At 40.0% G+C, this 25980-nt stretch overlaps 1 protein-coding gene across 1 annotated transcript in view; it reads left to right on the plus strand.

Moving 5' to 3' along the window:
- The first annotated feature begins 1494 nt into the window (after nt 1–1494).
- The window catches only part of LOC133550096 (SLIT and NTRK-like protein 3), a 162045-nt gene continuing 137559 nt past the window's right edge, over nt 1495–25980 (plus strand). The window contains exon 1 of the mRNA XM_061896168.1: nt 1495–1950. The gene's annotated coding sequence lies outside the window, so the exon portion shown is untranslated. The remainder of the gene's footprint in view (nt 1951–25980) is intronic.

A 25980-nucleotide genomic window follows, 5' to 3' on the forward strand; every position in this document is an offset into this window, starting at 1 on the left:
ATAAAAACACAAGGTACGCTTACAATTAGTGCACCAACCCCAAAAAAACTCCCTTTTTCATGACAAAGGAAAAAATATATATATATAAAAAAAAAATGTAAGTGTATATTGTGTTTTTTATGTTGATTTAATAAAAATAAAATAATATATATACCTATATATATTCTTTTTTAAATAAAAATGAATAAAAAAATGTTCTGCGGCCCGGTGGTTGGGGACCACTGCTCTATATGACAGCTGCTACTTTTAAGGACCTATACTGTCAAAAAGAACATTTCAGGAGTTTTAAGGACCTATACTGCTCCAAACAGAAATCAAAGATCCTCTCTATGACAGCTGCTACTTTTAACGATCTTTCCTGCAAAAAAGATGTCAAAGATCCTCTACGTGAGGTGTTTTTATTTTTGTTTTTTCTCGACCGCCAGACAAAACACGTCGAGAGTAAGTCGGAAAGTGGACGTCGGCGACCACTGGGGAAGCGAGATGAAGAATCTGGAGAAGTCTTCTACCAGGGTGAGAGTGAAGGAGGAGGAGGGGGGCTTGTGTTTTTTTTTTTAGATGAAGATCTTCTCTATGACAGCTGCTACTTTTAAGGACCTATACTGACAAAAACTGCAGTCAAAGATCCTCTTTATGACAGATGCTACTTTTAAGAACCTATACTGACAAAAACAGTCGTCAAAGATCCTCTATATCAGTGGTCCCCAACCTTTTTGTATCCGCGGACCGGTCAACGCTTAATAATTTGTCCCACGGCCCGGGAGAGGGGGTGTCCTTTTTTTTCCTTTTTTTTTTTTTTTCTTCTTTGTCATGAAAAAGGGACGTTTTTGTCATGAAAAGGGGTGTTTTTTGTGGTTGGTGCACTATTTGTAAGTGTATATTGTGTTTTTTATGTTGATTTAATATATATGACAGATGCTACTTTTAAGGACCTATACTGCCAAAATACGGAAGTCAAAGATCCTCTGTATCAGTGGTCCCCGACCACTGCAGAATTTTTTTTAATTAATTTTTATTATTTTTTTAATAAACATTTTGTTTTTTCTTTTATTAAAACAACATAAAAACACAAGGCACCAACCCAAAAAAACCTCCCTTTTTCATGACAAAGGAAAAAAAAAAAATATATAAAAAAAATTGTAAGTGTATATTGTGTTTTTTATGTTGATTTAATAAAAATAAAATAAAATAAATAATATATATACATATATATATATTTTTTAAAATAAAAATGAATAAAAAATTATTCTGCGGCCCGGTGGTTGGGGACCACTGCTCTATATGATAGCTGCTACTTTTAAGGACCTATACTGCCAAAAAAGAGCAATTCAGGAGTTTTAAGGACCTATACTGCTCCAAACAGAAATCAAAGATCCTCTCTATGACAGCTGCTACTTTTAACGATCTTTCCTGCAAAAAAGATGTCAAAGATCCTCTACGTGAGGTGTTTTTATTTTTTATTTTTGTCTTTTCTTGACCACCAGACAAAACACGTCGGAAGAAAGTGGGAAAGTGGACGTCGGCGACCACTGGGGAAGCGAGATGAAGTGCTTGGAGAAGTCTTCAACCAGGGTGGGGGCGATGAAGAGATGAGGAGCCGTCCGGCGGTCCGATGCCGCAGCTCCCCCCTCCCCCGGGGCCGCACTGTGGAGAGGCGGACCTGCATCCCAAAACCGGCCTTTTTTTTTTTTTTTTTTTTTTTAACCATCTCTCTCTCTCTCCCTCTACTCGCTCCCCTCTTCCTCATTGCAGTCTTCTCACGTTCTCTCCTCCTCATCCTCATCTTCTCTGCCTCCCTCATCCGCCTCCACAGGAGAGAGAGAGCGAGCGAGCGAGAGAGAGAGAGAGGCATGCAGGAAGAGTGCGGCTGAACGTGGAAGACATGTCGACAGTCAGCCTGTAAAAAAAAAAAAGTCGTCTCCCGGTCGTTCCCCGGATTCTTTTGGCGGAGTGAGTATTTTCCGGCATGCTTCGCGTCGTCATGTGGGAGAGCTGGAAGAAAAGGGGGTTTGGGGGAGGAGGGGGGGGTGGTCCGCCGGCAAGGGGATGTCCAGGATTGGACGTTGTTCCAAAAAAAAAAAAAAAAGCCCAAAAGGTCGGCCTTTAACGTTGTTAATAGTCTGTTAAATTGGTCATGCCTCCGTTCGGCGAAGGCGACGATGAGATTTGAGCTAATTGATTTCTGACGCCGTTACTGGATGCCTGTGGGCTCGCCGAGCTGCCGGAGCAAACCCCCACACCCCCCCTTCCATCCACCCTCCCCTCCCTTTCCCGCGCCGCCAATGCCATTGATCAGGGATGAGGGCTGCTTGTTGATGCTCGGCCTTGATAGTGCAGTCCTGTGTTTGCTGGGAAGTGTGCAGGAGAGCAGGACAGAGAGGACGAAAAGAGACAAGGAGGGGGTGCTGGGGAGGGGTGGGGGGGGTGTTTGAGGTAGACACCGGAGTTATGTGACGGGAATAATATGGTGGAAGACCATCATCTCTCTCTCTCTCTCTCGGCTGCTTTGCGTCAGTCAAGTCGAGAAGGAGGGAAGGAAACAAATAGACGGACAGATACAGGACGTCCAAAAAGGACGCAGTCTAGAGGTCTAGAGGCCGGAATCGATCGATCAAGGGTGGATAATCGATGGCGTTTCGGCAGGGGTTGAGACCGGAGGGACCCGACTCTGGATATAAGTGTCAAAGTTAGTTGGTGACGAGCCCCAGGCAGGCATCGAGTAAGAAAACATGATTTGATAAAACACTAAGACAAAACCGAACAAAAAGGGTACAAACGAGGGCGATAATAAAATTGGCTAAGAACAAACAAACTGGAAGCAGGGAACAAAAGACAGTAAGCTACAAACTGCATTGACACGACCAGTAGGAAGGACAAGTAGAACTGACAATAATCCAGCACAGACTGGATGGAAAGGCAGGTTCAAGTAGCATCTGGCTGATTGACACCAGGTGTGGCCAGGGGACACAGTATCAATCAATCAATCAATCAATGTTTATTTATATAGCCCCAAATCCCAAATGTCTCAAAGGACTGCACAAATCATTACGACTACGACATCCTCGGAAGAACCCACAAAAGGGCAAGGAAAACTCACACCCAGTGGGCAGGGAGAATTCCCATCCAGTGGGACGCCAGTGACAATGCTGACTATGAGAAACCTTGGAGAGGACCTCAGATGTGGGCAACCCTCCCCCCCTCTAGGGGACCGAAAGCAATGGATGTCGAGCGGGTCTAACATGATACTGTGAAAGTTCAATCCATAGTGGCTCCAACACAGCCGCGAGAGTTCAGTTCAAAGCGGATCCAAGACAGCAGCAAGAGTCCCGTCCACAGGAAACCATCCCAAGCGGAGGCGGATCAGCAGCGTAGAGATGTCCCCAACCGATACACAGGCGAGTGGCCCATCCTGGGTCCCGACGAGCGGTCCATCCTGGGTCTCGACTCTGGACAGCCAGTACTTCATCCATGGTCATCGGACCGGACCCCCTCCACAAGGGAGGGGGGGACATAGGAGAAAAAAGAAAAGAAGCGACAGATCAACTGGTCTAAAAAGGAGGTCTATTTAAAGGCTAGAGTATACAGATGAGTTTTAAGGTGAGACTTAAATGCTTCTACTGAGGTAGCATCTCGAACTGTTACCGGTACTCAGGGAGACAAACAGGAAACAGAACCAAAATAAGAGCGCTGGCAGGAAATACTACACACACACACAGAGGAAAAACTAAAACACAACCAAACTGTCAGGGGGCAAGCCTGACGATGAGACGCCAGGCGGGACCCGGGGAAGATTGTGCATTGTGTAGAGCAACTTGAGAGTTCCAGGCTCGATCCCCGATTCTGCCATCCCAGTCACTGCCGTGGTGTCCTTGGGCAAGGCTCTTTACCCGCCTTCTCCCAGTTGCCACCCACACTGGTTTAAATGTAACTGAGGTATTGGGTTTCACTATGTAAAAGCGCTTTGAGTCACTAGAGAAAAGCGCTATATAAATATCATTCACTTCAGTCAGATTTGCCAAACATAATTGATGCTCAACTTCGTCGTTCGCGCTTCTGGGAAACCAAAGTATTTTTCTTGTTTGGTGGGTCAGACGTTTCCACTTTATCAAAAGAATTGTGTCATCGTGAATAAATCATACGTCTGTACAATATAGTCAAAGATCCTCTATAAGGCAGGAGTGTTTCGCTGCTGTTTAGGAGCCCAGTCAGTCAAAGATCCTCTATATGTCTACAACACTGAAAAAAACGCTAGTCAGCGATCGTCTGTGCTGTGTTGTTTTTAGGAATCTAATAAAAACAGGTCAACCGTCGTCTGTGACTGGAACTATCTGCTGTTTGTCAGAAGCAACATCAAAACACTCGTCTAATATCCTCCTTATGACGGTAAAACTGCTGTTTTTGAGAAGCGACTGCAAAAAGGCTTAGCAGCGATCATATGTATGACAAGAATAAGCTGCTGGCTTTAGGAAAATAAGTACATCTGCTGTTTTTCAGAACCAACTTCAAAATACTAGTCAAATATCCTCTATATGAGAGGAAAAATGCTGTTTTTGAGAACCTGTTGCCAGAAAAACTTGTCTGTGGTCAACAATATGACTGTTTTTAGAAATCCTGTATATATTTAGTCAGCCTTCCTACACTTTGTGACAGGAGCAACCTGTTGTTTTTCAGGACTAATTGCAGAACACTAGTCAAGTATCCTCCATATGGCAGAAAAACTGCTGTTTTTAAGAACCGACTACAAAGAGGCTTGTCAGCAATAATCCAAATGACAAGTGAAGTTAAACTTCCCATAGTATGTGACAGGCGTAACCTGCTGTTTTTCAGGACCAATTGCAAAAACACTAATCAAATATCCTCCTTATGGTAGGATAACTGCTGTTTTTGAGAAGCGACTGCAAAAAGGCGTAGCAGCGATCATATGTATGACAAGAAGATGCTGGTTTTAGGAAAATATTATAAAAAGTAAGTACATCTGCTGTTTTTCAGAACCAACTTCAAAATACTAGTCAAATATCCTCTATATGAGAGGAAAAATGCTGTTTTTGAGAACCTGTTGCCAGAAAGACTTGTCTGTGGTCATCAATATGACTGTTTTTAGAAATCCTGTATATAATTAGTCAGCCTTCCTACAGTTTGTGACAGGAGCAACCTGTTGTTTTTCAGGACTAATTGCAGAACACTAGTCAAGTATCCTTCATATGGCAGAAAAAATGCTGTTTTTGAGAACCAACTGCAAAGAGGCTTGTCAGTAATAATCCAAATGACAAGTGAAGTTAAACTTCCCGTAGTATGTGACAGGCGTAACCTGCTGTTTTTCAGGACCAATTGAAAAAACACTAATCAAATATCCTCCTTATGGTAGGATAACTGCTGTTTTTGAGAATCTACTGCAAAAAGGCTTAGCAGTGATCATATGTATGACAAGAAGCTGCTGGTTTTAGGAAAATATTATAAAAACTAAGTACATCTGCTGTTTTTCAGAACCAACTTCAAAATACCAGTCAATTATCCTCTATATGAGAGGAAAAATGCTGTTTTTGAGAACCTGTTGCCAGAAAGACTTGTCTGTGGTCATCAATATGACTGTTTTTAGAAATCCTGTATATAATTAGTCAGCCTTCCTATAGTTTGTGACAGGAGCAACCTGTTTTTTTCAGGACTTATTGCAGAACACTAGTCAAGTATCCTTCATATGGCAGAAAAACTGCTGTTTTTGAGAACCGACTACAAAGAGGCTTGTCAACAATAATCCAAATGACAAGTGAAGTTAAACTTCCCATAGTATGTGACAGGCGTAACCTGCGGTTTTTCAGGACCAATTGCAAAAACACTAGTCAAATATCCTCCTTATGGTAGGAAAACAGTTGTTTTTGAGAAGCGACTACAAAAAGGCTTAGCAGCGATCATATGTATGACAAGAAGCTGCTGGTTTTAGGAAAATATTATAAAAACTAAGTACATCTGCTGTTTTTCAGAACCAACTTCAAAATACTAGTCAATTATCCTCTATATGAGAGGAAAAATGCTGTTTTTGAGAACCTGTTGCCAGAAAGACTTGTCTGTGGTCATCAATATGACTGTTTTTAGAAATCCTGTATATAATTAGTCAGCCTTCCTACAGTTTGTGACAGGAGCAACCTGTTGATTTTCAGGATTAATTGCAGAACACTAGTCAAGTATCCTTCATATGGCAGAAAAACTGCTGTTTTTGAGAACCAACTGCAAAGAGGCTTGTCAGCAATCATCCAAATGACAAGTGAAGTTAAACTTCCCATAGTATGTGACAGGCATAACCTGCTGTTTTTCAGGACCAATTGCAAAAAGACTAGTCAAATATCCTCCTTATGGTAGGAAAACAGTTGTTTTTGAGAACCGACTACAAAGAGGCTTGTCAGCAATAATCCCAATGACAGGTGAAGTTAAACTTCCCATAGTATGTGACAGGCGTAACCTGCTGTTTTTCAGGACCAATTGCAAAAACACTAGTCAAATATCCTCCTTATGGTAGGAAAACAGTTGTTTTTGAGAAGCGACTGCAAAAAGGCTTAGCAGCGATGATATGTATGACAAGAAGCTGCTGGTTTTAGGAAAATATTATAAAAACTAAGTACATCTGCTGTTTTTCAGAACCAACTTCAAAATACTAGTCAAATATCCTCTATATGAGAGGGAAAATGCTCTTTTTGAGAACCTGTTGCCAGAAAGACTTGTATGTGGTCATTAATATGACTGTTTTTAGAAATCCTGTATATAATTAGTCAGCCTTCCTACCGTTTGTGACAGGAGCAACCTGTAGTTTTTCAGGACTAATTGCAGAACACTAGTCAAGTATCCTTCATATGGCAGAAAAACTGCTGTTTTTGAGAACCAACTGCAAAGAGGCTTATCAGCAATAATCCAAATGACAAGTGAAGTTAAACTTCCCATAGTATGTGACAGGTGTAACCTGCTGTTTTTCAGGACCAATTGCAAAAACACTAATCAAATATCCTCCTCATGGTAGGACAACTGTTGTTTTTGAGAAGCGACTGCAAAAAGGCTTACCAGCGATCATATGTACCACAAGAATTATCTGCGTTTTTTGGGGAAAATAATATAAAACAAAGTACATCTGCTGTTTTTCAGAACCAACTTTAAAACACTAGTCAAATATCCTGTATATGAGAGGAAAAATGCTGTTTTTGAGAATCAGTTGCCAGAAAGGCTTGTCTGTGATCATCCATGTGACTGTTTTTCAAAATCTTGTATATAATAAGTCAACATTCCTATAGTATGTCCATCCATCCATCCATTTTCTATGTGGCAGAACTAATTGCAAAACACTAGTCAAATATCATCTTTATGGCAGGAAAACTGTTGTTTTTGAGAACCGACTTCTAAAAGGCTTACCAGCGATCATATGTACGTCAAGAATGATCTGCGTTTTTTGGGGAAAATAATATAAAACAAAGTACATCGGCTGTTTTTCAGAACCGACTTTAAAACACTAGTCAAATATCCTTTATATGAGAGGAAAAATGCTGTTTTTGAGAATCTGTTGCCAGAGAGACTTGTCTGTGATTATCCATATGACTGTTTTTAGAAATCTTGTATATAATAAGTCAACATTCCTACAGTATGTCCATCCATCCATCCATCCATTTTCTATGTGGCAGAACTAATTGCAAAACACTAGTCAAATATCATCTTTATGGCAGGAAAACTGTTGTTTTTGAGAACCGACTGCAAAAAGGCTTACCAGCGATCTTATGTATGGCAACAATTATCTGCTGGTTTTAGGAAAATAATATAAAACAAAGTACATCGGCTGTTTTTCAGAACCGACTTTAAAACACTAGTCAAATATCCTCTATATAAGAGGGAAATAATGCTCTTTTTGAGAACCTGTTGCCAGAGAGGCTTGTCTGTGATTATCCATATGACTGTTTTTAGAAATCTTGTGTATAAGTCAACATTCCTACAGTATGTCCATCCATCCATCCATTTTCTATGTGGCTGAACTAATTGCAAAACACTAGCCAAATATCATCTTTATGGCAGGAAAACTGTTGTTTTTGAGAACCGACTGCAAAAAGGCTTACCAGCGATCATATGTATGGCAAAAATTATCTGCTGGTTTTAGGAAAATAATATAAAACAAAGTACATCGGCTGTTTTTCAGAACCGACTTCAAAACACTAGTCAAATATCCGCTATATGAGAGGAAAAATACTGTTTTTGAGAATCTGTTGCCAAAAAAGCTTGTCAAAGATCATCCATGTGACTGTTTTTAGAAATCTTGTATATAATAAATCAACATTCCTACTGTATGTCCATCCATCCATCCATCCATTTTCTATGTGGCAGAACTAAATACAAAACACTAGTCAAATATCATCTTTATGGCAGGAAAACTGTTGTTTTAGAGAACCGATTGCAAAAAGGCTTACCAGCGATCTTATGTATGGCAACAATTATCTGCTGGTTTTAGGAAAATAATATAAAACAAAGTACATCGGCTGTTTTTCAGAACCCACTTTAAAACACTAGTCAAATATCCTCTGGATGAGAGGAAAACACTGTTTTTGGGAACCTGATGCCAAAAGGCATGAAATGTGTGAATCCAACACAATAGAACAAAAACAACTGTCTCACTACAATGGACATAAGGAACAGAAGAAACCTAGTATACAATAATTACGCTATAATCAAATATTATTTTTTTGACAGGAGCAATCAGCTATTTTTAAGCAACTACTGCAAACACCTTAGTCAAAGATCCTCTATGCAACTTCAAAACTCTGTTGTGGCAAAAATGGTCGTCACGGGAGCCTCTAGACCATGGGTGTCAAACTCTGGCCCGCGGGCCAAATACTCATACTTGTCAACCCTCCCGATTTTCCCGGGAGATCCCCGAAGTTTTTTGAGTAAAGAACAACGGCCTTCCAGCTTGTATCAATCAATCAATGTTTATTTATATAGCCCCAAATCACAAATGTCTCAAAGGACTGCACAAACCATTACGACTACAACATCCTCGGAAGAACCCACATAAAGGCAAGGAAAACTCACACCCAGTGGGCAGGGAGAATTCACATCCAGTGGGACGCCAGTGACAATGCTGACTATGAGAAACCTTGGAGAGGACCTCAGATGTGGGCAACCCCCCCTCTAGGGGACCGAAAGCAATGGATGTCGAGCGGGTCTAACATGATACTGTGAAAGTTCAATCCATAGTGGCTCCAACACAGCCGCGAGAGTTCAGTTCAAAGCGGATCCAAGACAGCAGCGAGAGTCCCGTTCACAGGAAACCATCCCAAGCGGAGGCGGATCAGCAGCGTAGAGATGTCCTCAACCGATACACAGGCGAGCGGTCCAAGCTTGGTCCCGACGAGCGATCCATCCTGGGTCTCGACTCTGGACAGCCAGTACTTCATCCATGGTCATCGGACCGGACCCCCTCCACAAGGGAGGGGGGGACATAGGAGAAAAAAGAAAAGAAGCAGCAGATCAACTGGTATAAAAAGGTCTATTTAAAGGTTAGAGTATACAGATGAGTTTTTAGGTGAGACTTAAATGCTTCTACTGAGGTAGCATCTCGAACTGTTACCGGGAGCCCGAACGGAAAACGCTCTATAGCCCGCAGACTTTTTTTGGGCTCTAGGAATCACTAATAGGCCGGAGTCTTTTGAACGCAGATTTCTTGCCGGGACATATGGTACAATACAATCGTTAAGATAGGATGGAGCTAGACCGTGTAGTATTTTATACGTAAGTAGTAAAACCGTAAAGTGCACAGGAAGCCAGTGCAGGTGAGCCAGTACAGGCGTAATGTGATCAAACTTTCTTGTTCTTGTCAAAAGTATAGCAGCCGCATTTTGTACCAACTGTAATCTTTTAATGCTAGACATGGGGAGACCCAAAAATAATACGTTACAGTAATCGAGGCGAGACGTAACAAACGCATGGATAATGATCTCGGCGTCTTTAGTGGACAAAATGGAGCGAATTTTAGCGATATTACGGAGATGAAAGGCCGTTTTAGTAACGCTTTTAATGTAATTGACCAAGTAATTCAAGGCTTACTTGGTCAACAGCCACACAGGTCACACTGAGGGTGGCCGTATAAACAACTTTAACACTGTTACAAATATGCGCCACACTGTGAACCCACACCAAACAAGAATGACAACCACATTTCAGGAGAACATCCGCACCTAACACAACACCAACTCCTCCGGGACGCTGCAATATACACCCAAACCCCGCCCACCTCTTTGTTGTTTTATTTTCAAGTTTATTAGCCTGTGGAATAATAAAGGCCGCAAATAGAAAAGAGGCATTATTTTTTTAAATCTAAATTGTATTTAATATACCATTGATGTTTTTTCGTATATAAGCTATATAAGCTTGTTCCATATACTGTGTTCAAGCAAATCAGTGTAGCTAACTGAGCAATAATTAAAGTTTTATTCACGCACTTTCTCTCGCTAATTCAAGGCTTGAATGTTTGATTCATTAGGGTCCGCCCTGCCCATGGCAAAGGACTCCACAGGAGTCCTTTGCCATGGGCAAGGACCCTATTGAATCTGCTGTGTTTTATTATTATTATTATTATTATTATTCTTTATTATTATTATTCCGCACCGTCGCACCCCAATTTGACCCCCTTAACATGCTTCAAAACTCACCAAATTTGACACACACGTCGGTCTAGCATGACACCCCAACATATTAAGCAACCAAACCCCAAAAATGAAAATTGCGCGCTAGCGCCCCCTAGGAAGAGACAAAAAACAGACTGCTTGTAACTTCCGTTAGGAATGTCGTAGAGACATGAAACAAAAACCTCTGTGTAGGTCTGACTAAGACCTACATTTCCAATAAAAAACGTCTGTACCCAAGCGATAAGGTGGCGACTTGTCCAGGGTGTACCCCGCCTTCCGCCCGATTGTAGCTGAGATAGGCGCAAGCGCCCCCCGCGACCCCGAAAGGGAATAAGCGGTAGAAAATGGATGGATGTACCCAAAATCAACAGAAATTTTGCAAAAACTAATTAAAAGCAAAATTTTCGCAAAAAATTCAATTTTTGCCTCTTTGAGCTGCAATTTGACCCCCTTAAAATGCTTCAAAACTCACCAAACTTGGCAGACACATCAGGACTGGCAGAAATTGCGATCTAATGAAAAAAATAAAAAATAAAACTCAAAATTGGGCTCTAGCGCAATTTTTGAATAAAGCACAGAAAAAACTGTTTCCAGGAAGAAAACACAGACAAAACTGCTTGTAACTTCCGGTAGGAATGCCGGAAAGACATGAAACAAAAACTTCTATGTAGGTCTCACTTAGACCTACATTTAGATGATTGACATCCTTCGGCAAAAATCAAGAGGAAGTTAAAAATTGCCCCTTCAAAATAAAAGATTTGTGAAAACCCGTCACCTTTTTCAAATCGAAACTCCTCCCAGTGCGTTTGTCGTTTCGGCTTCAAACTCGCACAGGAGAGAGAACCCTTTTGATTAAAACTGTCCACCAAAGTTTTGATTACTGCTCCGGTTTGGATTTTACGCGCCTTCAAAAAACCCCTGCGCAAAGTTTCCTAAAAAATGTCATTTTTGCCTCTTTAAACTGTAATTTGACCCCCTTAAAATGCTTCAAAGTGCAAGTTAAAGCTCTACTATGCAAAGCAAAAGCTATTTATCAACATCTGGAATCGCCGATCTGTAATTTCACCCCCTTAACATGCTTCAAAACTCACCAAATTTTACACACACATCAGGACCGGCAAAAACTGCCATCTAATAAAAAACCAAACCCCAAAAATCTAAATTGCGCTTAGCGCCCCCTTGGAAAAAACCCAGACAAAACTGCATGTAACTTCTGTTAGAAATGTCGTAGAGACATGAAATAAAAACCTCTATGTTGGTCTGACTTAGACCAGGGTTTGAGTAGCGGCGGCAGCGGCCAAAGGCGGACCCGACCAACGCTGCTTGCAGCTTTAATTCCTTATTGTTATTTTATTTTTAAATTTATTATTAGCTTGTGGAAAAACTTTATTTTGATATTTACCTCAGAAGGCTGCAAATAGAAATGAGGCATTCAATTTTTATTCAAATTTTGTTTGATAGGCCGTTGATATTTTTTAATTATTATTATTTGAAACTGGATTTTGAATGTGACTATAGAGTTATAAAAGCCTTGCTTGTTCAATATTCAACGCAAAAAACTTGTTTGGGTCCCTAATAAAAGGTTCATTTGTTCAGTTTTGTTCAGTTTTGAATTTTGGCCCACTCTGTATTTGAGTTCGACACCCCTGCTCTAGACTAAAAGACAGCTGCTGTTTTTGAGGACCTGTGGCAAAAAAAAACACAGATCCTCTATATGACGGGAGCGCTCTGCTGTTTTTAAGGACATACTATAGTTATTCTACAACAGGGCTGTCAAACTTGTTTTCATTGAAGGCCACATGGCAGTAATGGTTAGTTTAACAAAGAGTATTATATGAATATACACGTGTATATCGATACATATATTAATAATATATTGTTTATAAGCTGCAAAATATATATCATATTTCACTTTAAAAACTGGTAGCTCAGTCACTAAAATTTTACAGTAAAAATCAATATTTTTTTATAGCATATAAAAAAAGATTGAATCAATAGAATGGAGTGGAGAAACAACACCACTGTTTTTAGCCGTTTTTTAGTTTTATTTTTTTTACTGTAAAATCTTGTTTCAATGTTTTTTTTGTTTTGTTTTTTTCTTAATTAGACTTAGACAAACTTTAATGATCCACAAGGGAAATTGTTCCACACAGTAGCTCAGTTACAATGATGGAAAGTGTAAGGATGGAAAGGACAATGCAGGTATAAATAGACTAAATATAGCAATATAAAATATAATATATATATACATAATATTTACATAATATATGTACAGTATATTATATATACTGATATAATATGTATATATCCATCCATTTTCTACCGCTTATTCCCTTTTGGGGTCGCGGGGGGGCTATGGCGCCTATCTCAGCTACAATCGGGCGGAAGGCGGGGTACACCCTGGACAAGTCGCCACCTCATCGCAGGGCCAGACAACATTCACACTCACATTCACACACTAGGGCCAATTTAGTGTTGCCAATCAACCTATCATGTATACAATATATAACAATTAGCATGTTTTAGTGTTTTATCGTATATGGGAAAAAAACAGTACCAAAGTTGATTTTACAGTAAAAAAAAACTCACTAGGGGGAATTTAACCGTAAAATCCATTCTCAGTTTCACCGTCTACAATTTGATTGATCATTTCTTTTGAAATCAGAAGTCAAGCAGATATTTAAGTACAGTATTCATTAGGGGTGTAACGGTTCAGTATGAACCTTGGTTTAGAGGTCACGATTCGGCTAATTTTCGGTACAGTAAGAAAACAACAAAATATTAATTTTTTGGGTTATTTATTTACCAAATTTGTAAACAATGTCTTTATTCTTTTAACATTGAAAACACTATAATAATTCTGCCCACGTTAATCCACATTAAACTGCCTCAACTTGTTGCTCAGATTAAATAAAATGACAAAACTTTTCTTCTACGTATAAAAAGTGCAACATTAAACAGTTTCAAGTCAACTCATCATGCTTAATTTATTACAGCATTTGGGAAGCCTGTAGTTGATTTTTATTTTGTAAATGTTATATTTTTGTCAACGTGTGATAGCAGGGACCCTGCCATTCAAAACTAGGCTGCTACATTACTAATGATTCATGTAACTATAGCGGAAAAAATAGCACAATAGGAATAGGAGAGACTATTCATCCCTGAACACCATGGAGTTCATGTAGGCTTAATGATGCACTTACATTATTATATCACTAGCATGCACACACACACACACACACTCAGCACAATTAAACAACACACACACCGCAAAATGAGCTAACGTTACGCTAAAAGTTAATTAGCCTTCACCTCAAGCCAGGACTGCGAGCGAGCTGAGCTGCAGTTTGTTTCTGGAACGTCATCTAGAACGTTGACGGGGAGGTGTTTATTATAATTTGGGGGGAGTCCGCTGCTCCCCTGCTAAACGCCTATCTGCTCAACGCTGACTACATGCGCTCTGAATACGCACTGCTGATTGGCTGTTACCGCTATGTATGTAACCAATCAGATGGTTGTGTGGGTGGGACAATGCTGGGTGCTGTGTAGAAGACAGAGGCAGAACGAAGCGGAGCAGCTTGTTAAGACTTTAGCTTAGGCGGTTCGTGTGGAAACTTGTTCGGTACACCTCCGAACCGAACCGAAACCCCCGTACTGAAACGGTTCAATACAAATACATGTACAGTTTCACCCCTAGTATTTATCTTTATTTGAACAAAATGTATATATTTTTGGAATACATGATAATTTAATATCTTGATTTTGATAATATTGCATTTTAAAAGATATGCAATTGCATACAATGCATGATTTTTAATGTCAAAAAGGAAAGAACAAATATATTTAGTGAGAAAAGATTAGCATTTAATTTACGCATATTACCTCCAGGCTTTGGTGGGCCACATAAAATAATGTGGCGGGCCAGATTTGGCCCCCGTGCCTTGAGTTTGACACCTGAACAAACACATCCTGAAAATACTACAATAAAAAATATTTTTTTTAAATACCGGCAGCGGTAAAGTTTAGGTCCATGAAGAAAAAAAGAAAGTGAATGAATGTTTATAACTGAATACATTTACATATGCATAAAAATTACTTTGCTTTTTTATTATTTTTTTCAATAAAACAAACAATTTTATGACAATCTTTTTCCAAAACACAATATAGAACGTGAGATACAACAGGATTTATCATTTGTTTTCAAAATGCTTACAAAAAAGTGGGACCCCCAAAACTTTACTGTGGGACCCCATTTTTATGACTTGATGGGGTCCCTGGGACCCCATTTTGAAGATTCCTAGCGCCAACACTGATTGAGTATTGCTGCTTGCAAAACGGCAGCAGACGGCTGTGGCCTGTGGGCCGGTTCTAATACTAATCAAATTTTATCCTGGGGGCCATAGATCCCGACCTTGAGTTTGACACCTAGGGTATGCAACATCCGGAGAGTCAATGTCCTCTGCAGTGGACATTTGTGTGTTGAGTGCGTAGCTTTTTTAAGGAAACTGAAAGCAAAATGTCTACCACACAAGATATTGCTTCTCAGGCCTTCCCGTAAAAATAAAAGTCAAAGATCTTAAATATGACAGGAGCGTCTTTCTGTTTTTTTTAGGGCAAAAGCACTCCTCTGTACTGTTTTTTGGATTCTGCTAGAAATTTAAGTCGTGGGCCGGATTTGGCCTGCGGGCTGGAGCTTGATTAGCACTGGCCGAGATGAAGCTCTCTCTCTCTGTGTGTGTGTGTGTGTGTGTGTGTGTGTGTGTGTGTGTGTGTGTGTGTGTGTGTGTGTGTGTGTGCGTGTGTGTGTGTGAGAGAGAGAATCTGTAGCCAAATGTCTTCCTGTTGTTGTATTTCTTCCCTTCTTGAGACATCAACATGGAAAAGTACCTTCCACATGACGATCTGTAAACAAGTTAGGACCGAAATCATGGTCCCAATGTGGAAAACCATTGCATCTAAAATAAAGCCGAATACTAGAGTCCGTGAACATTGCTCCAAAGTCAGGATTTTTTTTTTTATGTAATTGTCAGGCTGGCCCCTGACAGTTTGTTTGTGTTCTAGTTTTTTTTCCTGTGTGTGTAGTATTTCCTGTCAGTGCTCTTATTTTGTTGGTTTTCCTGTCTTTCTCCCTGAGCGCTGTTTCCTTTCAGCTGCAGCTGATTGGCACCTGGCCACACCTGGTGTCAATCAGCCTAATCCTATTTGAACCTGTTGTCTTCCAGTCGAGTGCTGGATTATTCTGTCAGAGTTAGTTTGTGACGAACCCCAAATGCAGAGATGGATAGGAAAACATGATTTAATAAAGATACTAAAACAAGAACAAACCAAAAGGGTACAACAAAAAGCGCGCACAAGGCGGATAATAAACTAAAAGAGCTAACATGCGAGCTAGAAAACAAAAGGGTAGCAAGCAGGAAAACAGAAGTCGTAACGTGAAGTACAAAGACAAATAGAAAGTATGGAACAAAAGACAGTAAAATACAAACTACTACCGAAATATGACTTACCGCTACGCTGCAACGACACGACACGACACAACATGACAGGAGCGACAATACAACGACAATAATCCAGCATTCGACTGGGGGACAAAACAGGTTCTAATAGGAGTGGGCTGATTGACACCAGGTGTGGCCAGGTGCCAATCAGCCGCAGCTGAGGGGAAACAGCGCTCAAGGAGAAAGACAGGAAACCAACAAAATAAGAGCGCTGACAGGAAATACTACACACACAGGAAAAAAATAGAACACAAACAAACTGTCAGGGGCCAGCCTGACATTAATGTGCATACAAAAGTGTACACCCTGGACAAGTCGCCACCTCATATATACAGTATATATATATATATATATATATATATATATATATACTGTATATATACTGTATATATCTATCTGTGATGAGGTGGCGACTTGCCCAGGGTGTACCCCGCCTTACGGCCGATTGTAGCTGAGATAGGCACCAGCGCCACCTGCGACCCCAAAGGTAATAAGCGGTAGAAAATGGATGGATGGATATATATATATAAATATATATTTCTATATATATATATATATATATATATATATATATATATATATATATATATATATATATATATATATATATATATATATATATCTATATCTCTCAGCTATTACAGCATCAACTCTTCTGGGAAGGCTGTCCACAAGGTTGCAGAGAGTGTTTATAGGAATATTCGACCATTATTCCAAAAGCGCATTGGTGAGGTCACACATTGATGTTTGGCGAGAAGACCTGGCTCTCAGTCTCCGGTCTAATTCATTCCAAATGTCAGGACTCTGTGCAGGCCAGTCAAGTTCATCCACACCGAACTCTGTCATCCATATCTTTACGGACCTTGCTTTGTGCACTGGTGCACAGTCGTTTTGGAAGAGGGAGGGGCTGTTCCCACAAGTTCGGTACATGAAGCATTCAAAGTTCCTTCAACTGGAACTAAGGGTCCAAACCCAAGTCCTGAAAATACAGTGTATCTACAAAGGGTGGTCTTAAAGAGGTAGGCCTTTTTCCGAGGTCTGAAGAAGGTTCAAGAATGTGTGTGTGTGTGTGGATGCTCTAACAGGATCCTCGGAGGTGCACTGCTGCATTACACCGCTTTGTTATGAAAGCGCTCGCTCATCCACACGTGTCTCTCTGCTTGTGTGTCAGCGCTTGGCAGCACACACAGAGAGCTTTTTGGGGATGTGGTTTTGACCTTTTTCCCAACATTGTTTTCCACGCATGCACACACACACACACACACACACACACACACACACACACACACACACACACACACACGAGGAGGCAGCTGGGTTGCAGAGCAGGCAGGAGTGTTTGGATGTAATCAATATCAGATTTCAACCGCTTTAGTACGCGCTCTCATCCTGAGTGGCAGCCTTGACTGACTTTCTACTCTTTATGCAAGCCTGGCTTCCTGTCCGCATGTGCATCCTCTTCTCTTTTCCTCCATCCAACTCAGGCCCGTTCGCCCCTTTTCGTTACCCCCTTTTTCACTCTTCCATACCCCCCCCCCCCCCCCCCCCACCTCAAGACTTGTTTTCCTGGTAATCATCTCCGTGATTGCTCTTCCTCTCCCGGGCGCTCATATTTTCTCCGCTGCCTCCTTGTCTAACTGGCTGGCAGATCACTGCTGTATGATTACAGCGTCATTATTGCATTTTGCGGCGACGGTGCTTCCGCACATGCGAGAGGATCAAGATGCTTTATCCAATTTAGATCTCATTAAAGACTTGAGAAGAGAGATGCCCCCTGCAGGACCTTTTTTTTTTTTTGGTTTCTCCCAGGCTTTGTTTTTGACTGAGTTCCCACTTTAAAAGGCCTACTGTCCTCCCGGTAACAGTTCGAGATGCTACCTCAGTAGAAGCATTTAAGTCTCACCTTAAAACTCATCTGTATACTCTAGCCTTTAAATAGACCTCCTTTTTAGACCAGTTGATCTGCCGCTTCTTTTCTTTCTCCTATGTCCCCCCCTCCCTTGTGGAGGAGGTCCGGTCCGATGACCATGGATGAAGTACTGGCTGTCCAGAGTCGAGACCCAGGATGGACCGCTCGCCTGTATCGGTTGGGGACATCTCTACGCTGCTGATCCGCTTGAGATGGTTTCCTGTGGACGGGAATCTCGCTGCTGTCTTGGAGCCACTATGGATTGAACTTTCACAGTATCATGTTAGACCCGCTCGACATCCATTGCTTTCGGTCCCCTAGAGGGGGGGGGGGGGTTGCCCACATCTGAGGTCCTCTCCAAGGTTTCTCATAGTCAGCATTGTCACTGGCGTCCCACTGGATGTGAATTCTCCCTGCCCACTGGGTGTGAGTTTTCCTTGCCCTTTTGTGGGTTCTTCCGAGGATGTTGTAGTCGTAATGATTTGTGCAGTCCTTTGAGACATTTGTGATTTGGGGCTATATAAATAAACATTGATTGATTGATTGATACTGAAACCCACTACTACCGACCACGCAGTCTGATAGTTCAGTGGTTCTCAACCTTTTTTTCAGTGCTGTACCCCCTGTTAACATTTTTTTAATTCAAGTACCCCCTAATCAGAGCAAAGCATTTTTTGGTTGGAAAAAAGAGATCAATAAGTAAAATACAGCACTGTGTCTGTCATCAGTTTCTGATTTATTAAATTGTATAAGAGTGCAAAATTTTGCTCATTTGTAGTGGTCTTTCTTGAACTATTTGGAAAAAAGAAATAAAAACAACTAAAAATTGTTGAAAAATAAACAAGTGATTCAATTATAAATTAAGATTTTCTACACATAGAAGCAGAGGTGGGTAGTAACGCACTACATTTACTCCGTTACATTTACTTGAGTAACTTTCGGGATAAATTGTACTTCTACAAGTAGTTTTTATGCGACATACTTTTACTTTTACTTGAGTATATTTATAGAGAAGAAACGCTACTTTTACTCCGCTCCATTTATCTACATTCGGCTCGCTACTTTTTTTTTATCGATCTGTTAATGTTTGTTTTGGTTTATGACAGAGATTCAAAGTAGAATCAATCAATCAATCAATCAATGTTTATTTATATAGCCCCAAATCACAAATGTCTCAAAGGACTGCACAAATCATTACGACTACAACATCCTCGGAAGAACCCACAAAAGGGCAAGGAAAACTCACACCCAGTGGGCAGGGAGAATTCACATCCAGTGGGACGCCAGTGACAATGCTGACTATGAGAAACCTTGGAGAGGACCTCAGATGTGGGCAACCCCCCCCTCTTGGGGACCGAAAGCAATGGATGTCGAGCGGGTCTAACATGATACTGTGAAAGTTCAATCCATAGTGGATCCAACACAGCCGCGAGAGTTAAGTTCAAAGCGGATCCAAGACAGCAGCGAGAGTCCCGTCCACAGGAAACCATCTCAAGTGGAGGCGGATCAGCAGCGTAGAGATGTCCCCAACCGATACAGGCGAGCGGTCCATCCTGGGTCCCGACGAGCGGTCCATCCTGGGTCTCGACTCTGGACAGCCAGTACTTCATCCATGGTCATCGGACCGGACCCCCTCCACAAGGGAGGGGGGGACATAGGAGAAAGAAAAGAAGCGGCAGATCAACTGGTCTAAAAAGGAGGTCTATTTAAGGGCTAGAGTATACAGATGAGTTTTAAGGTGAGACTTAAATGCTTCTACTGAGGTAGCATCTCGAACTGTTACCGGGAGGGCATTCCAGAGTACTGGAGCCCGAACGGAAAACGCTCTATAGCCCGCAGACTTTTTTTGGGCTCTAGGAATCACTAATAAGCCGGAGTCTTTTGAACGCAGATTTCTTGCCGGGACATATGGTACAATAAAATCGGCAAAAAAATAATCAAAATGTAAATCATCCATGCTATCAAAATACATGTATTCACAATAATGAAATATGTCAAAGCAAAGAAATAAATAATCAAAACAGATTTAGCAAAATCAATTAGCAATCAACAAATTCATTTAACCGGCTACAACACAACATAATATCATCATCAAAATAATCACCTCAGGAGATCGAAACTCTTGCTCAGGACAGAGAACCTCCTCTGGTAGTGACAGACAGCAGACTGGCAGAAAAATGGCATTTTCCCCGTTTAATAGCCCATTGCCTAGGCTGACCATACGTCCTCTTTTCCCCGGACATGTCGTCTTTTGCGGCGGTTTTTTTTAAATGCGTCAAATGTCCGGCATTTTGAATTAGGGTTGCATGTATTTTCAATGTAGGTCTAGGGTTAAGTTACCGTATACATCAGGGGGGTCAAACTCAAATACAGAGTGGGCCAAAATTTTAAACTGAACAAAGCTGCGGGCCAAAGTTGAACAAATTAACCTTTTAATAGGGACCCAAATAAGTTTTGCATTAAATATTGAACAAGCAAGGCTTATATAACTTTAGTGACATGCAAAATCCAGTTTCAAATAATAATAATAATAATTAAAAAAATATCAATGGTATATCAAATAAAATGTAAATAAACATTTTATGCCTTTTTTTATATTTGCAATCTTCTGAGGTAAATATAAATTTTTTTCCACAGGCTAATAATAAATTTGAAAATAAAATAATAATGAATGAACCAAACATTCAAGCCTTGAAGTAGCGAGAGAAAATGCATGAATAAAACGTCAATTATTGGTCAGTTTGCTGGAAGTTTCCTGTAAGAGTTAGTGCTGCAATGGGATTCTGGGTATTTGTTCTGTTGTGTTACGGTGCGGATGTTCACCCGAAATGTGTTTGTCATTCTTGTTTGGTGTGGGTTCACCTTGTGGCGCATATTTGTAACAGTGTTAAAGTTGTTTATACGGCCACCCTCAGTGTGACCTGTATGGCGGTTGACCAAGTATGCGTTGCATTCACTTGTTTGTGTGTAAAGTCCGCATATAGCATGTGACTGGGCCGACCCATTTTTTTGTATAGAGAAAAAGCAGACGGGACGACAGGTTGTAGAGGACGTTGAATGCTGTTGTTTGGGTGGAAATCGAGAGAAATTCGGGAGAATGGTTGCCCCGGGTGATTTTCGGCAAGGGCACTGAAATTCGGGAGTCTCCCAGGAAAATCGGGAGAATTGGTAAGTGTGAGTATTAGCGGTGAATGCGGTGTTATAATACCGGCGGGCCAGCTCTAATGTTAATTTGATATTGCCTCAAGGGCCAAATTAAATTACACGGAGGGCCAAATTTGGCCCGCGGGCCTGAGTTTGACACCCATGGTCTAGGCTGACCATACGTCCTCTTTTCCCCGGACATGTCCTCTTTTGCGGTAGTGTCCAGGGTTTTTTTTTTAAATGCGACAAATGTCCGGCATTTTGAATTAGGGTTGCATGTATTTTCAATGTAGGTCTAGGGTTAAGTTACCGTGTATATATATATATATATATATATGTATGTATGTATGTATGTATGTATGTATGTATGTATGTATGTATGTATGTATGTATGTATGTATGTATGTATGTATGGGTATATGTATGTATGTATGTATGTATGTATGTATGTATGGGTATATGTATGTATGGGTATATGTATGTATATATGTATGTATGTATATATATATATATATATATATATATATATATATATATATATATATGTATGTATGTACATATATATATGTATGTATATATATATATGTATGTACATATATATATGTATGTATATATATATATATATATATATATATGTATGTACATATATATATGTATGTATATATATATATATATACCCCCGCGACCCCGAAAGGGAATAAGCGGTAGAAATGGATATATATATATATATATATAGATAGGTTACAGGCTGTTAGCCAATGGCTTTGGCTGGGGGGCGGGACTTCCGGGGAAGTTAGGGAAGTGACTCTATTGACAGAAAGTGTTGGTTCGAGTTTTGCCGGGAAAAGGAAATAGACTTCTTGGTAAACACTAAGGTGAGCGTTAAGTCAACATTTTTAACTCCAGTAAATGAGTTATTTTAGTATTTGTGAGTCAATGGAAACTTCACTTTTATCTCCCGCTGGATCCACTTCGTTCGAGGATGGAGACAGGCTAGCTGTTAGCTTCAAGCTAACCAGCACCCAGGCTAGCTGTTAGCTTCATGCTAACCAGCACCCGAGCAGACTCCTCCACCTCAAAAACATACTTTGAAGGTAAAAAAAAATGGGGCAGTTGTTTGCCTTTTTGAAGTGTTAATGTGCAAAGAGTGTTCAAAAGGAGTCTTTGGAAAAAGGAAAAAGTGACAAGTTAGCATCGCAGACAGTGACGTCATCACCGTCATTTGTTTACTGAAGCAGAGATGGTGACTGTGTTATGATTTTATATTTTATTATCTATAGCAGGGGTGTCAAAAGTGTGACATTTGCAGCCCACAGCTAATGTTTTAAAGGCCCACAGCACATTCTAAAAATACTATTAAAATAAACTAAAACATAACAAAAGTGAAATAAAAAAGCCTGCGATGAGGTGGCGACTTGTCCAGGGTGTACGCCGCCTTCCACCCGATTGTAGCTGAGATAGGCGTCAGCGCCCCCCCGCCACCCTTAAAGGGAATAAGCAGTTTAAAAAATGGATGGATGGAAATAAAAAAGCTTAAAGGTGAAATGTAATATAGAAAAAGTTGCAATTTTGACTAATAAAACAAAGCTGTTTTTTTTCCTTTCAAACTGTCATTGCCCAAAACATAATATTGAATCAAAATCAATGTTATTATGAATTACTGACCTGTCCAAGGTTCCCATTACTTCACATCAAATATTACACTAAGAAAAACATTTTTGTTGGAAGATTTTGCATATTTTGTGTGTTTGCCATTAAAAACAGTTTTGTTTGACAAAAGAGGCCAGAAAAAAAAATAACATAAAAAAACTAAAACATTTTTGAAAAGATCCTGTGCATGCAAATACAGTAGTCAAAGATCCTTTGTAGAAGGATTGATTTGCTGTTTTTAAGAACATATTTCAAAAGCGCTAGTCAGAGGTTCTCTTTATGACAGGGATGCTCTGTTGTTTTTAACGACATAATTAAAGATCCTGTGTATGCAAATAAACTAGTCAAAGATCCTCTCTACAAGCAGTGATTTGCTGTTTTTAAGAGCATACTACAAAAGCTCTAGTCAGAGGTTCTCTTTATGACTTGGATGCTCTGTTGTTTTTAACGACATAGTCAAAGATCCTTAATATGCAAATACACTAGTCAAAGATCCTTTCTACAAGAAGTGATTTGCTGTTTTTAAGAGCATACCGCAAAAGCGCTAGTCAGAGGTTCTTTTTATGACAGGGATGCTCTGTTGTTTTTAACAACATAGTCAAAGATCCTTAATATGCAAATACACTAGTCAAAGATCCTCTCTACAAGAAGTGATCTGCTGTTTTTAAGAACATACCAAAAAAGCGCTAGTCAGAGGTTCTCTTTATGACAGGGATGCTCTGTTGTTTTTAACGACATAGTCAAAGATCCTTAATATGCAAATACACTAGTCAAAGATCCTCTCTACAAGAAGTGATCTGCTGTTTTTAAGAACATACCAAAAAAGCGCTAGTCAGAGGTTCTCTTTATGACAGGGATGCTCTGTTGTTTTTAACGACATAGTCAAAGATCCTGTGTATGCAAATAAACTAGTCAAAGATCCTCCCTACAAGCAGTGATTTGCTGTTTTTAAGAGCATACTACAAAAGCGCTAGTCAGAGGTTCTCTTTATGACTTGGATGCTCTGTTGTTTTTAACGACATAGTCAACGATCCTTAATATGCAAATACACTAGTCAAAGATCCTCTCTACAAGAAGTGATTTGCTGTTTTTTAAGAACATACCGCAAAAGCGCTAGTCAGAGGTTCTTTTTATGACAGGGATGCTCTGTTGTTTTTAACGACATAGTCAAAGATCCTTAATATGCAAATACACTAGTCAAAGATCCTCTCTACAAGAAGTGATTTGCTGTTTTTTAAGAACATACCACAAAAGCGCTAGTCAGAGGTTCTCTTTATGACAGGGATGCTCTGTTGTTTTTAACGACATAGTCAAAGATTCTGTGTATGCAAATACACTAGTCAAAAGATCCTCTCTACAAGAAGTGATCTGCTGTTTTTAAGAACATACCAAAAAGCGCTAGTCAGAGGTTCTCTTTATGACATGGATGCTCCGTTGTTTTTAACGACATAGTCAAAGATCCTCTGTATGCAAATACACTAGTCAAAGATCCTCTCAACAAGAAGTGATTTGCTGTTTTTAAGAACATACCACAAAAGCGCTAGTCAGAGGTTCTTTTTATGACATGGATGCTCTGTTGTTTTTAACGACATAGTCAAAGATCCTGTGTACGAAAAAAGTGCTTCATAGTCCAGAAGAATGCCAGTCAGAGATCTTATATCATTCAGGAACACCCTGCTGGTTTCCAGCACCTACTATAGAAATGCTGGTCAAAGATCCTCTCTATGACATAAGAGCTTGGTTTTTTTTTTAAGCAAACTAGTTTTTGCACTAGAGTAACAATGAACTTTTTTTTAAGCACCTACTGTAAAAATACTGGTCTAAGATCGACACTCTGCTGTTTTTAAACACCTACTGCGAATACACTAGTCAAAGATCCTCTGTACAAGAAGTCAAAGATCCTGTGTATGCAAATACAGGTGTCAAAGATCCTGTGTATGCAGATACACTAGTCAAAGATCCTCTGTACAACAAGAGTGATTTGCTAATTTTAAAAACATACCACAAAATCGCTAGTCAGAGGTTCTCTTTATGACATGGATGCTCTGTTGTTTATAACGACATAGTCAAAGAACCTGTGTATGAAAAATGTGCTTCATAGTCTAGAAGAACGCCAGTCAGAGATGCTATATTATTCAGGAACACTCTGCTGGTTTCAAGCACCTACTGTAAAAATGCTGGTCAAAGATCCTCTCTGACATTAGTTTGGTTGTTTTGAAGCAATCTAGTAGAGGAACAATGGGCTGTTTTTTAAGTCCCTACTGTAAAAATACTGGTCTAAGATCAGCATTCTGACGTTTTTAAACACCTACTGCAAACACACTAGTCAAAGATCCTCTGTACAAGAAGTGATTTGCTGTTTTTAAGAACATACCACTAAAGCGCTATTCAGAGATTGTCTATATGACAGGGATGCTCTGTTGTTTTTAACAACATAGTCAAAGATCCTGTGTATGCAAATACACTAATCAAACATCCTCTGTACAATAAGTGATTGGCTGTTTTTAAGAACATACTACAAATGCGCTACTCAGAAGTTCTCTATATGACAGGGATGCTCTGTTGTTTTTAACGGCATAGTTAAAGATCCTGTGTATGCAAATACACTAGTCAAAGATCCTCTCTACAAGAAGTGATTTGCTGTTTTTAAGAACATACTACAAAACTGCGAGTCAGAGGTTCTCTTTATGACATGGATGCTCTGTTGTTTTTAACGACATAGTCAAAGATCCTGTGTATGCAAATACACTAGTCAAAAGTCCTCTCTACAAGAAGTGATCTGCTGTTTTTAAGAACATACCAAAAAAGCGATAGTCAGAGTTTCTCTATATGACAGGGATGCTCTGTTGTTTTTAACGACATAGTTAAAGATCCTGTGTATGCATATACAGAAGTCAAAGATCCTCTCTAAAAGAAGTGATTTGCTGTTTTTAAGAACATACTACAAAACTGTGAGTCAGAAGTTCTCTTTATGACAGGGATGCTCCGTTGTTTTTAACGACATAGTCAAAGATCCTGTGTATGCATATAAAATAGTCAAAGGTCCTCTTTACAAGAAGTGATCTGCTGTTTTTAAGAACATACCACAAAAGCGCTAGTCAGAGGTTCTCTATATGACAGGGATGCTACG

The sequence above is a fragment of the Nerophis ophidion genome, linkage group LG03, assembly GCF_033978795.1.
Source record: "Nerophis ophidion isolate RoL-2023_Sa linkage group LG03, RoL_Noph_v1.0, whole genome shotgun sequence".
Lineage (NCBI taxonomy): Eukaryota > Metazoa > Chordata > Actinopteri > Syngnathiformes > Syngnathidae > Nerophis > Nerophis ophidion.